The sequence below is a fragment of the Alligator sinensis genome, unplaced genomic scaffold (assembly GCF_000455745.1).
Source record: "Alligator sinensis unplaced genomic scaffold, ASM45574v1 scaffold768_3, whole genome shotgun sequence".
NCBI lineage: Eukaryota > Metazoa > Chordata > Crocodylia > Alligatoridae > Alligator > Alligator sinensis.
In genome coordinates this window covers 1,369,896-1,382,450 of record NW_005842135.1, presented here as the reverse complement: position 1 = coordinate 1,382,450, position 12,555 = coordinate 1,369,896, and the positions used below count along the sequence as shown (strand labels likewise).

General features: G+C 42.4%; 2 protein-coding genes across 2 annotated transcripts in view; one reads left to right on the top strand and one right to left on the bottom strand.

Annotated features, from left to right (window-relative positions):
• The window catches only part of CCDC177 (coiled-coil domain containing 177), a 56,759-nt gene that overhangs the window by 36,814 nt on the left and 7,390 nt on the right, over window positions 1–12,555 (bottom strand). The gene's annotated exons all lie outside the window — the stretch shown is intronic.
• SUSD6 (sushi domain containing 6) overlaps window positions 5,650–12,555 on the top strand; it is a 123,162-nt gene continuing 116,256 nt past the window's right edge. The window contains exon 1 of the mRNA XM_025205968.1: window positions 5,650–5,669. The gene's annotated coding sequence lies outside the window, so the exon portion shown is untranslated. The remainder of the gene's footprint in view (window positions 5,670–12,555) is intronic.

Here is a 12,555-nt window from a genome sequence, read left to right as displayed (position 1 = left end):
TCCGTCCTTTGTGTCTCCTGCGGGGGCGGGGGGCTTCTCGGGGAAAGTTGCCTCCTGTGTGTGTGTGTGTGTGCGCGCGCACAGGCGTGTCCCGGCCGGCATGCTCCTGCTTGCTTCTCTCCTCTTCCTCACGCGTGTTGCCCTACGTGGGGCACTCGGCAACGGGCGACTGCCTCGGAGAGACGGGCTCATCACTGCCGGGGTGCGCAACCATCCCGGCCCGTGAGCCGCATTCGGCCCCCGAGCCTCGTCGTCCGGCCTGTGGGGCTCCCCATGGGTCCTGAAATTGGGGAGAAGGGTCGTGGTGGTACCTTCCCCCGAGCAACCTGGACTCTGGGGAGGAGCCCCGCAGGCCAGGTGCCTGGCTCTGAGCGGGGTCAGACAGGACAGGGCCCATAGGGCCAAAACATATCACCACTGATCTGCACTTATTTATTTTTTTAATTGATGCCTGGTGTTTTTACGCCCTTCTGCCTACTGCTTCTTATGGAGCTGCATTTAAAAAAATAAATGGCTTGTAAATTGAATAAAGCGGGGGGTAGGGGCAAGCAAGATCTGAAGCTCCTTAGTGGAGGAGAGAACTTCAAGAAGCACCTTCTTCCAGGAGACTTTGACATATGAAGGGTTAATCATACGATGTTAGCAATCAAGAGCAACAGGGTTATGCACAAGTCAGCTTGCTAGAGGCCAGAGTGTATGTTCTATAACTAACAGGCAAAAAAACCCAAAAAGGGGGTGGGGGTGGGAAGCCACACTTCCTGTGCCTGATGTGAGAAATGCAGTTTGTTCCATTTCCACTAAAATATGTATGAACACATTTTAAATGAAAATCTCCTCTTCATCAAGTAGTAAGTAATAAAGAAGAAAATAACACGGCATTTGATGACTTGTAAACAAATTCCATTACATCAAGTCTTCTATATGTTAGAATAGATACAAGTTGAGCAGCATAGTTTCTTAGTATGCAGTATACATGCTCAGTAACTGGCAGCTGAATTTTCTTATCTTCTGTCTCTAAAATTACCTTAAGTCATTTGGAGTCCTCTTTTCTGCAGCAGAGGCTTCCACACCATGGATCGTAGCAGATGTACGTGTGTACACTAATTTAAATTGGATTAGTTTAAGCTGGCTCTTGCTCTCCTCTCTCAAATTCATGCAGGTGTGTAGGGAAGAGGCATCTTTCAGGAGTCGATGTTGGGTGAGGTGGTGTAGCAGGTGATTTTAGCATGTGACATTTTTATTTGTTGAGGGTGTGGTGTCATTGCCCTTCTCTCTGTGCAGTGTGGTAGAGTCTGTATGTTAGGGCCTTTGTTTGTAAAGTGCCTAACACAGCAAACACACTGTCACCCAAGGAACCTTGTCTGCCTGTCACACTTGAGGCATTTATAACCTATGCATCAAAACAAGTTCTTGTTAGATATCCCCAAATATTTGTAACGCAAATATTGTAACATGGGGCTTGAATTTATAGCAGGGAGGTGAAAATGGCTGTAAGCAAAAGTGAAACTATCTGTAAATTGTCAATAAGCACACGGAAATGGAGAAAAATACAATATATATAAAAACCGCAGTTTACTTGCTATTATGCACACCACAAATAAGAACTTTCCTTTTTAAAGTTCCTTTTTAATCTGGTAGTGGTCCTTGAAAAAGGCTGCTGCAAGCATATTGTTTTGAATGGGTTTATTCTTTGATAAAACCCATCCGCTCCCAGTAATGTAAACTTATTTGGTGGAGGGAGGAGGCAAAAACATAAAATAAAAGGTTGTGAAGTGTTTGGGATTGCAGAGAGCTGACAAAACTGTGAGGATTTAGCACTTGGCTTGTTGTCTCTCCTGGTGGCTTTTTGTGCGTGTTCCCATAAATGCCATTATGTAATAGAGCTTCTCTTGGCAGGAGTCTGTGTCACAGTAATTCCTGAGGTTTCTTGAGATATGCAGTTTGTTTAGGAGAGTAACAGGAAGAACAATAGGGGAAAGTTCTTTATAACTAATTAAGAAGAGGTTTTAACCTTTATTTCTCATGCTGTAGGGATAAGCTCTACATTTCTGGATCCCTTCCAAAGTATCTTTACTGTCCTCTGTTGTTCAGCCTGTTTCTTTTTTCCTTTTGCTTTTTCTTCCCCCTTGCTGGCTGCACTCAAGACATGAGCTACCGGCTTGCTGCCTGCAGCCTGCGTCAGTATTGGGAAGCTGATTGCTTTGTCTCCTCTTCCTTTGAATGATTTACTACTAATCACTTCCCTGTTTCCAGTATTAAAGCAGAAGTGAAATTGTCTGTTTTCAGATACCTGAAGCATAGTTCAGGCCACATGCAGACTGAAGGCAGAAGCCCTCTCTCCTGTCTGCATCTGTTACTGGAATTTGTGCATTAAAGGATGCAAAATGCCGATGCAGAGGGTGATTTGTATATTAAACTTGCAAGCCCTGGTGATTACTGAACAGTATAATTGTGGTAGCAATTTATGGCTGATATTTCTATCAGGTGCTTAGTAGAGAGACAGTTGCAAAGAGGCCTTTGTCTGTCTTTTTTTCTTCCTTCTTCTATGCAGCGGTAATAATTATTTGTGGCATCATAATCTCTAGCTATTTATGAGATTAAAGGAACACTGGCAGAGAATAGCATATTTTAAAAAATGGAAAAACACAATTTGTAAAACCACAAAAAATTGGCAGAGGGACTTTATAGAAAGTGTGCCTGTAACCTCTTTAAAAATAGGTTAAAATTGGCTATAATTCAAGGTAACTGTTTAATTTTCTAGTATTCCTTCTGAGTGAAGAGTGAGCAACTGGTCAGGACCAGGAAAATGAGATTTCTAGCTGAAAGGCCATTTAACCTACCTTAGTAGTAGTCTTTTTAGATGGGAATATATTAGTGAATCCAGTGCTGGTAAAAGGTACTGGACAGGAGCCTGAAGTAGTTTAACCACACAGCAGTTACAGGGTGAATTTCCATTGCGGCTCTTTACCCTGTTGATCTGTTGGAGTCCTGACTTGGAGTGACTTTCTCTAGGGGACTTAGAAGAGTTCAGTCTCGAAAGCTGTTTGCTTCTTTACCTTCTTGCACAGACCGAGACACAATAATCGTTAATGCCAATAATGGGCTGAGACTGCTGCTTTATTTCACACAGGCTGTTGAAGAGCCAGCCAGGACTAATTATTTTGGGTGCAAGCAGCTTGTCCCAGATTCAGTATGGCGACCCAGAAGTGAAAGACTCTGTGTCTCAGGAGTAGGCTAGTCCCAACGCTTAACTCTTTCCTTAATACAGAGAGGCTCTTTCAAGCTCTGTGAAATGTGAGCTGCAAAGCCATTAATAATCTGTTTCTTGGCTGTGCAGCCTGCCAGCAACATGCGTCAAAGTTCTGCGTTTGTAGTTGGTTATGTTGCGTCATTTCTTTTATCTGTCTTTTCCTTTTCACCACATCTATCACTGCAGCATCTCAGCACCTGTGTAGCTTGCCTTAGTTCTGTGAGGGAGGAAATGAAGGCTGCTCACTTTTCCTTGCTAGCTTAGGAAGCAGTGATGCTGTATCTACAGCCTAGTGAACCCCTTTTTGGAGGATTCCAGCTTTAATTCTTCTGTTAAAATGGTGCAGTCATCTCTTCCTCTTAACTTCATGTTTTCTGCAGGGGTCTGCCTGATCCCTACAGATTCTTCCCCTCAGCTGGGTGCTTGATGGAGACTTTTCTCCTGCCCCAGGAACCAACCTGTTTCTTGCATCTTTCTCTGTGATGGGCCACTTAGAGGCTTTTCTAGGTAGCTGATCTTTGACTGATAATGGTAGATGAAGCTTGGCTCAATTCTCCTTGAAGGGTCAGCTGCTCTGAGTTAGCAGGGTATCTAACTTTTTTCCAGGAGTAGATTCACAGAAACATGTGCATGCGTTTTTCAGTGTACAGACCAGAGAAGACTAAAAACAAGCAGAGAACAATCATGAAAAAGCCATATGTAATTTTCCTCCCCCAAATCTCTAGTATATTGCTATCAGTAAATTATTTAGTGCATTTCCAGAGAGCGCTTCTGCACTTTGAAATTTTGTGGGAAAAAAAACTCCATTTTTCATTTGTTCACTTACCCTTGACTAAGGACCTTTAAACATGCAAGTAAATTCTAGTTTTGCTTATACAGGCATAAATTGGAATTAATTCCAGCTAAACCCCAAATTAATGTGGATTCAAACTGATGATACATGTAGCTGTATTGGAAGGTCTTGTGGTACATGAGTAACTTAAATAGTGCCATGTATTTTTGTTGTTTTTTTAGTGTGTTTGTTTAGCAGGCCTGCAGTATGGTTCTAATTCTAGAAGTGGAATTTCTTTTGATTTCAGTGGGGTTCTTGTGGGTAAGAACAGCTGCAAAATCAGTCTTGAGTTTAGAACGATGGGAACAGGTTTACAGAGTTTACTTACGCAAGAAGCAGACTTGCATCTACAACAAGAAAGGGAACCTGATATTTGGTTTCTGTTGGTTGCAATATGAAAAAGTGTGCAAAAACAGGAAGTGACTAGTATTTTCATTTAGCTAGCTTCCCCCAGGACACAGACAGCTGGGTAGTTCTCAGAATTAACCTAATAATAACAATGTGCTTTGCAATAACGTGTCTAATAGGCTTTTTTCTGCTCGGTTTTGGTTCCTCACTCCATACCAATCAATGGCCATGTTGTCTGACACCCCTTCCCCCAACTACCCCCTTCCCCCCCCTTCCCCCCCCCCAATCTTTCCTTTCCTTTCTTTTCTGATAATGGTGGAAGACCATCCTGTAATCTATAGGTTTTGTTGTGGCAGTGTGATTGTTTGTGAAGGGGAGATTTCTCTGGTGACAAATTAGAGAAGTGAAGTGACCCCACTCAGTTGCCCCCAGACCTTTCTGAACCCGAATGTAAAAGGTGGTCAGGTTCTTGAAGCTGAGCCTGCACTGAGAACATTTTTTCACAGTGAAAAGGATCAGGGCATCTCATGTAATTTGGCTAATTCCCAAAGGGGATTTCTCTCCTGGAAACTAGCCCACCCAGCAGTAAATCTGCTTCCCTGATGTAAATGTGCATACACGGAATGTGATGGTATTAGTTAGCCATCACCTCTTTGACCATAACCTTGTCTACCAGGCAAAGTCAGAATTTCATAGTTGACAAGGCATAGTGAAGTGCATTTGATTCTGAAAGAACCTGTACGTAGATAGCAAATGCTGTTTGCTCTGCTATGCAGTCTGTTCGTGTTCAAGCTCTCTTAAACTAACTGGGTATGTGAAAGACTACACTTTTGGGTTTTTTTTGTTTTTAAAGAGACAGTTGGCTATATTAAATACTCGCTTTGCATGAATGTTTAAAGGAATGAGAGACTAACTAGCATTAACTACTGTTCTTGACCTTCTTAGACTTTATAAAATCTTACTGTGACTTTTTTTTTTTTTGAACTTCTAAATGTTTTAATTATTATTTTTAAGTGAGATTTAAACTTCTCCAGCTTTTCTTGTTAGACTTCTGTGAACTGTGCATCTTAAACCAATGAAGGAGCATGAAGAAATGAACAATATGAACAGAAAGTAACAGTGATCAGACTAATTTCACTGTTTGCATCTCATCTCAGAAACAAGGAAGATCATATTTTGGTTTAGCATTTTTCTGCAGGGCGTGAAGATAGTATTGAGTCCTCTTAACTTGTTAAAGAGGTAGGTTTCCCCATATGTGAGGGCTTACATCTCTTTCAACAGAATAAATGGTGCTTTGTGCTTGACTTTGAAGGGTTCTGGGCAGTATGTTTCTTGCTGGCTTGCCATGAAAGGATATACACTGTTTTAAATGCATGGATGAATGAAGTGCCTGAACATCTCTGACTTGAAAAAGCAGAGTTTCTGAAATGTGGTTCTTCTCTTCTAGTTTAGTAACTTGCACTATTGAATAGCAGATATTAAAACAACTTGTTACTAATGCAGTGATACTGAGGGGTCTATCAGCATTTCCATTGTACAGCAGAACTCACTTACACAAAATGTCTGTTAAGAGTCATTGCTTTGTCATACTACAAAACACAGCAATAATCTGCAGGTCATTAAATGGAAGAACTGGATAAAGATGCACACAGAACTACAGTGCTAAAAAGCACTAACAAATTGACCTGCAATGAGAGCTGCTGAATAAATGGCAAATGATCAGGATCTTCTGTCGGGGCCTCTTGACCGAACAAGAAAAAAACTGCCCCATATGTTACTTGTGCAAATTTTCCTTCAACGTTGTTATGTTACTTCAACAGTTAACCTAAGTAAAGTATGTTGTCTCTGCTTTTAAAAGCAAAAATGCCAAAGAAATACTAAAGCAGGGCTTTGATAGATGCAACACTGCAGAGCTTAGACACCACTGCTATGTAGGTCAGGGTTGAAAAAAATGGTGCTTTTTTTTAATTGGGGCTTTTAGTTTTGATTAACCTGTTGTTTTTTAAAAATAAAAACATTTGTTATAATTTGAAGTTGAAATTATGAATTTAATACAAAATATGTTAACATATACATTTACAACCTCTTATTCTGGATACTGTTGCAATCTGGGAACCTCTAGCTAAATTTTTTAGTTTCAACCATTTGTATTTCTATGTGAAAAAGGAATTGGGAGAAAAAGATATCGAACTTTTGAGGTCAGCCTATATAAAGATGGCACAACTGGCTGTGTATCATTAAAAGCTTGACCTTGTGGGGGACCCAGGTACTGTGTTACTGGGTGCAAGAAACTGGTAATATCATCACAGGTCTTGGGACTTGGCCACCATCCAGTACCTTATTATCAGGACCATCCATTGAGTAGCCTGGAGCAAAAATGATAGACCAAATCTAGTGTAAAAACTCTTCAGTTGTCAAATCTACGTATTTTACAGCCAATAAGAGCATACTTTTCTTTAGACGTGAACTGAAGTATAAATGGATAAAAATCACTGATCTAAATCACCTTGATTTTACATTTCTCATTTGTGTTAAATTTAATCAGGGGAAACAATCCGCTGTATATAGTACCTTCATAAAAAGACTGAAACCAAATGCTCCTCTTGGAGTTCTTTCTTTCAGTAAAGAATGGTACAGGGCAAACTGCAGGGGACAAAAGCAAAGCTAAGTATTTTATACGAAACTGTAGCACTGTCTTTCACCACAGCTGCGTTGCTGAAAATCTGTGCATTTCCACCTTGCCAACATTTAGTTCTTAAGTAATGTGCAAAATAGCTATGCTGGAAACTTCACGGGTATTGTAGTAGTTTTTGTTGGTCAATTGAAGATGAAGGGTCATGAATTCATTGATGCCAACTGGGCATCCCTACATCCAAGTAACAATTTTGGTTTTGATAGCAAAACCAATGCCATAGATACGTTTAGGCTTTTCCTTTCCAAAAATAGGTATAGCCGCCAGTAGGTCCTGTGAGCTGCCTGTCCTGTGTGTCGGGTCTCACTAAATGCAGCAGTGTCAATATTAATTGTGAAAGTTTTTGGCCACTAGTGCTGTCCTTTGTTCTGGTTGGTCATAATTAGTTTTGCCTCAGGGTGTGGATGTTCCATGTCACAAACTTCATTACTTGATTTGAACTGCAGATAGTCATCCCACTAGACATGGTTTTCCAGTTGGGTGAAATAAGGCAGATTGTGGTGCACCTTTTCTAGCCCTGTCCCCATACAAGGTGAGGAGAGTGGATCTTAAATAGGCCTGCCCAGTTTTCATTACAGCTGCCAAACTGCACATCTGTCTTGGTTCCAAGTACAAAACAAACATCATACAATTGTTGCTGCCATATGGGTCTATGACTAAGGGCTTCTGCTAATCGTGAGCACCTGCCCCTGTGGCCACTTGTCCATTGCTGTAGGACTTTTTATTGAAATAAGACATTTGCGCATGTTTTTTTAAGATATGTGGATGCTGTTGCACTTCAGCAACCACACAATACTTCACTGGAAGGAAACCGACTACTGGAAGTTTTTATTTTGCTGCAGCCTTTGTTTGCCTTTGCAGACATCGTGAAGTATGCTTTCTTCATCTACCTGCCCTGCTGTTGAGAACTTTGTGGTTTGTTGTTTTTTTTTGTTTGTTTGTTTTTTTGGATTGTTACTTGTCTAGAAACCTAACTCTTGACCTTGCCACTGTGGGTGACCCTCAGAGGCACAAAACTCCAGATGGAAATGCTCTTGAGGTCACTGGTAGTGCACAAGCCTTCCCACTACGTCAAGGTTGCAATCCTTGGGATATAGTTGAGTGTTCTGGCTCAAGCAAACACCACCAGCATTGAAGCCATGTTTTTGCAGCACCATCTCTGCTGGACAGGACATGTCATAAAGATGCCTGGCAACCAGCTCCCAAGACAGATCCTATACTTCCAACTCACTGGTCTCCAGTCTAGAGGTGGGCAAAAGAAGAGATTCAAGGGTACCTTGAAGGCCAGTCGGAAGAAATGTGATATTGACATCAATACCTGGGAGGCTCATGGCACCATTATCTACAATAAGGCATTGATCGTTGTGAGGAAACTCACTTCTCTATGGAGTTGGAAGACTAGAGAGAAAAAAGAAAAGAGCTGTGACATGACATTGCCAGGAACTACTCCTTCCTGTCACCGTTTGCCACATCTGCAGTCAAACATGAGAATCTTAGATTCACCGCCTCAGTCATCTGTGGGCTCACAAATGACTTCTTTACTTGCTGGAAGGCTGTTCTCCTTGTATCAAGGGGCTGATAACAACTAGCTTCACTTTAGCAGTGCGTAACAAAACCCACCCCCCAAAAAAAAACCCAACAAAAAAAACCCCACACAACCTTCTAACCATGATCTGCAAGAACCTTTCAGGGATGGGGAAGAGAAGGGCCTTCTCTGCTTTTGTTGTTGCTTAGGTTGAACAAAGGAGACCAAGGAGGGATTTATTCTTTTCCTTAGCTTTAGAAATCTCAAGCATGCTTAGTTCTAGCATTCACTAATTTTGCTAGGGACTAGCTCCCAGCCACTCCAAAGTCACTGGAGTTGTATGTTAACAAAATAAGCATTTATTTGAGCAGCATTGGTAAAAATTCCTTCTTTCAGTTGCTCAACTACCAGTTGTTTCTTTTTATGGCAACATATTGCTAGTATCTCTGTTTGTTATGATATCCTTCAAAGTAGAGAAGAGAGACATTTTGAATGTGCAGATTTTGTTTTTAGCCTCCTTTTATTACACAGAATCAAAAAAAAAATTATGCACCCAGTTTTATTTGTGTTTCACCTTCATCCAAATACTTTGTCTCTTGCACTTGTTTTTAAAAGGTTTCTGATGGGTTGTTTTTAAATGGCTGGAATTATTGCCAGTATAGTCCAGCAGATTCAAGGTGATATTTTTCAGTAGGGCTGAATCTACATTGAAATTTCCATAGGACTTAAATGCTCTTGAAAATTGTAACTTGTGTCTGCTCTGGAGGAAGATTGCAGCAGTATGAGAGTCTGGGGGACACTTTGCAAATGGTTAACCTATAATCTTTTCTGTTTGCTGTTTCTAATTCACTCAAATACCTTGTGCCTCTGCATCTACCCTTGCCCCTTCAGTGAAAGTTCTGGGATTATCTGGAACCAGTCTGTATCTGAAACGCCTCTTGTGTGTCTCAGTGGCTTTTAGAGAGCAACCTCTACTACTTATTCAGCTTCACGATTCTATTCTATGCATATGTGCTCTGTACCTTATGTATTTATTCATAGTTGACTTTGCTTTTCTTCACACATCTCCCAGGCATACAAATCTGTCACCTCTGAATCATCACTTCCATTGTGCTGTCCTGATTGCTGTTGTGTCCAAAATTATTAATGTCAGTGGCAGAGAAGATGAGGAATGTTGTAATTAACCTGTTTTCTCTGTGCCCTAGCTCTTAAGCTTAATTTTGTCCAAATGCAGTGGCTTTTTCTTGCTTGTTTGCTTCTTTGCTTTTCTCTGTTGTTGTTGTTGTTTGGGATGACAAATCTGTCTTCCATATTCTTCTGGACCCTTGACTGATCATCTGGCAGTTTTCATGTTTTGCCTGACTAGGAAACCAGTATTAAAATGTTTCTCTTGGTCTCCGAGGTTCTCTCTCGATTTTCATAGCCTCATCCAGTTCTGCAACTCACTCCTAGTTCTGTTTGAATACTAGGCTTCACTCTTGCTTTCCAACTCCCGTGGCTCACCAGAGCTGAGCCAGCGATACAAAGTGCCTCTCCTAGCTCGCGCTCTCTCTCTCTCCTTCCTTCTAGGACTCTTTCTTGCCTCATTCCCACATTCTTCATCTGAAAACATTTTATAGAAGTGTCTCCCTTCATGGAGACATGGGTGCTTCCTGTATATTAAAGAACTAAAAACTGTGAGCTGCCCCAGGACATTTCTTCTTTTGTATTTACAGCATAGTGTTTATCCAACAAACATCCTAGGATGCTTCCATGGTTTTGGCCACATCACTGTAGCACAGCTGGGAGCCCTACTGTAGACAAAGCTGGCATTAAATAGTTGGTTTTTCTCTCCTCAAGATCTACTAATGCTGACTCAGGCCTCTGAGTTTCTTACAGCCACCCACCTGAATTGCAGTGCCTCAGAACTTACTTGCTGAACATGCAGCCCGGTCCATTGTTAACTTTCAGGCCTTTCTTCAAGTCTTCACCCCACGTCCTTTGAGCTCTTCAAAAGCTCCTGTGTGACTTGTAAGAACTTTTCTTTCCATGGGACTTATGCTCTTAGATGCTCGGGAACTTCTTTTGTAGTTCTGAAAATATTTTGGAGACCACTGACTCTGGGAAAAGAAATGTATCAGGCTTAAATCAGTTTTGTTGCCTCTCTTGCAACATGTTAGAACGTGTGCCTAAAAAATGCAGATATGCAAATAGATGAAACCTTGAACAAAAGTAGCTTCACTCCTCTGCTTCCTGCCTGTACACTTTTCTTTAGCTTAAGTGAACAACAAATGTGGTGGCTCTGAACTGTAAGTGTCCTGAAACTATGCCAGACGAAGGGTGTTTGTGTCCAAAAGCTTGCAAAGAACTAGAGGTGCACCCACAATATTGGTCCAAAGGAATATTGAAATTATTGGCAATTGGCTTTTTTTGGTTTGTGACTGATAATTAGGGCTGTGCGAAATTTCTCTGGCAGTTTCGTTTTGACTCATTTTGAGCTCGAAACTGTTAGTGACCACAGCACTCACCAGGCGGTTTACCAGTTGAACCAGGGGGTGGGTGGATGACCAACCCGCCTTATGGACAGGCCGGGGATGAAAGGGACACTGACTCAGTTGGAAGATAGTAAAATTGAACTTAACGTTTACTTACAGTAAGATTCCAACAGTGGTTACACAACAAAACGACAGTGGTGAAGCAGTAGTTAAAGATGACAGGTAGGAGATAGCAATTGCTTTTTCCGATGTACGTGCGGATGGAGAGCTCACTATTCGGTGAAATAATAGCCAGGGTGTGACTATTCATATGCGTATGACTATTCGTCCATGGGGACATGGATTCCTGGACAGGGTGATCAGTCCTGTCCGAGGCTTGTGTGGAACCTGGGACCCTGCGCTTTAGCGCGCTGTCCCTTTTATAAACTCTTCAGCCAATCGGAGGAGGCTGCTGATTTACAGTTGAGAGAGTGTGTCTGCCGGCCACGCCGTCACGCTTCTCCCTCGCAGCTCCTGATTTGTTAAGGCTGTCTGATCATGATCTGGTCGGCCTCATGATCATGAGCTCTTCACACGCTGAACATGACCCGTTCTCGTGTTCTGCATTGGTCTGGCATGTGGGCTGAGCGTTTGGTCACCTTTTGTACTCAGACAGAAACAGCAAAATCGAAATAAAACCGAGAGCTTCGAAACAGCCTTGAAACAACAAGGCAAGTCAAAACGTTTGGAAGCTCAAGCTGGGCTTGCCTGCAGGGAAACGGAAACAAAAGTAAGGAGAGGGAGGGGGAAGAGGAGAGGGAAGGGGTGTGGGGAAGGAGTGCTCTCACTGTTGACTGTGTAGCTGGCCAGTGACTGTCACCCTTCCCTGAGGTCCCTTCCAATCCCAGTGCTCTGGGGGAGGGATGGAAAAACTGCATAAAAGGCAGCATTGTTTGAACTGGCCTGCTTTCTGCCTTGGTGTCAGTTTAGTGAGGGTGCACCTTAACACGAACACATAGTGTCACCCACCCCTGTCATGAGTGTTGCCTGTCAGCACCAGCTAGAGGTGCAGGGCCCCAGAACCCAGACTCTCCCTGCACCTATCGCCTTGACAGCTGGCAGGCTTTGTGGCCTCAGCAGGGGCTAGCATGCCTGCAGCTTTCACCCTGCTGCGCCTTAACACCCACAGTGTCACCCATGTCACAAGTTTTGCTTGTCTGCAGCTTGTGGTGCAGTTTTCCCCCAAACCCCTGCACCTGTCTTCTTGAAACTTGGCAGGCTTTGTTGCCTCAGTAGGGGCTAGGATGCCTGCAGTTTTGACCCTGCTGTGGCTTAACACATACACGTGAAATTAGGTTTTTTTGCTTTCAAGACTCTTGAGATGTAGTTTCCCTGAAACCCCTGCACCTATCTCCTTGAAACTTGGCAGGCTTCATGCCCTCAGAAGGGGCATTC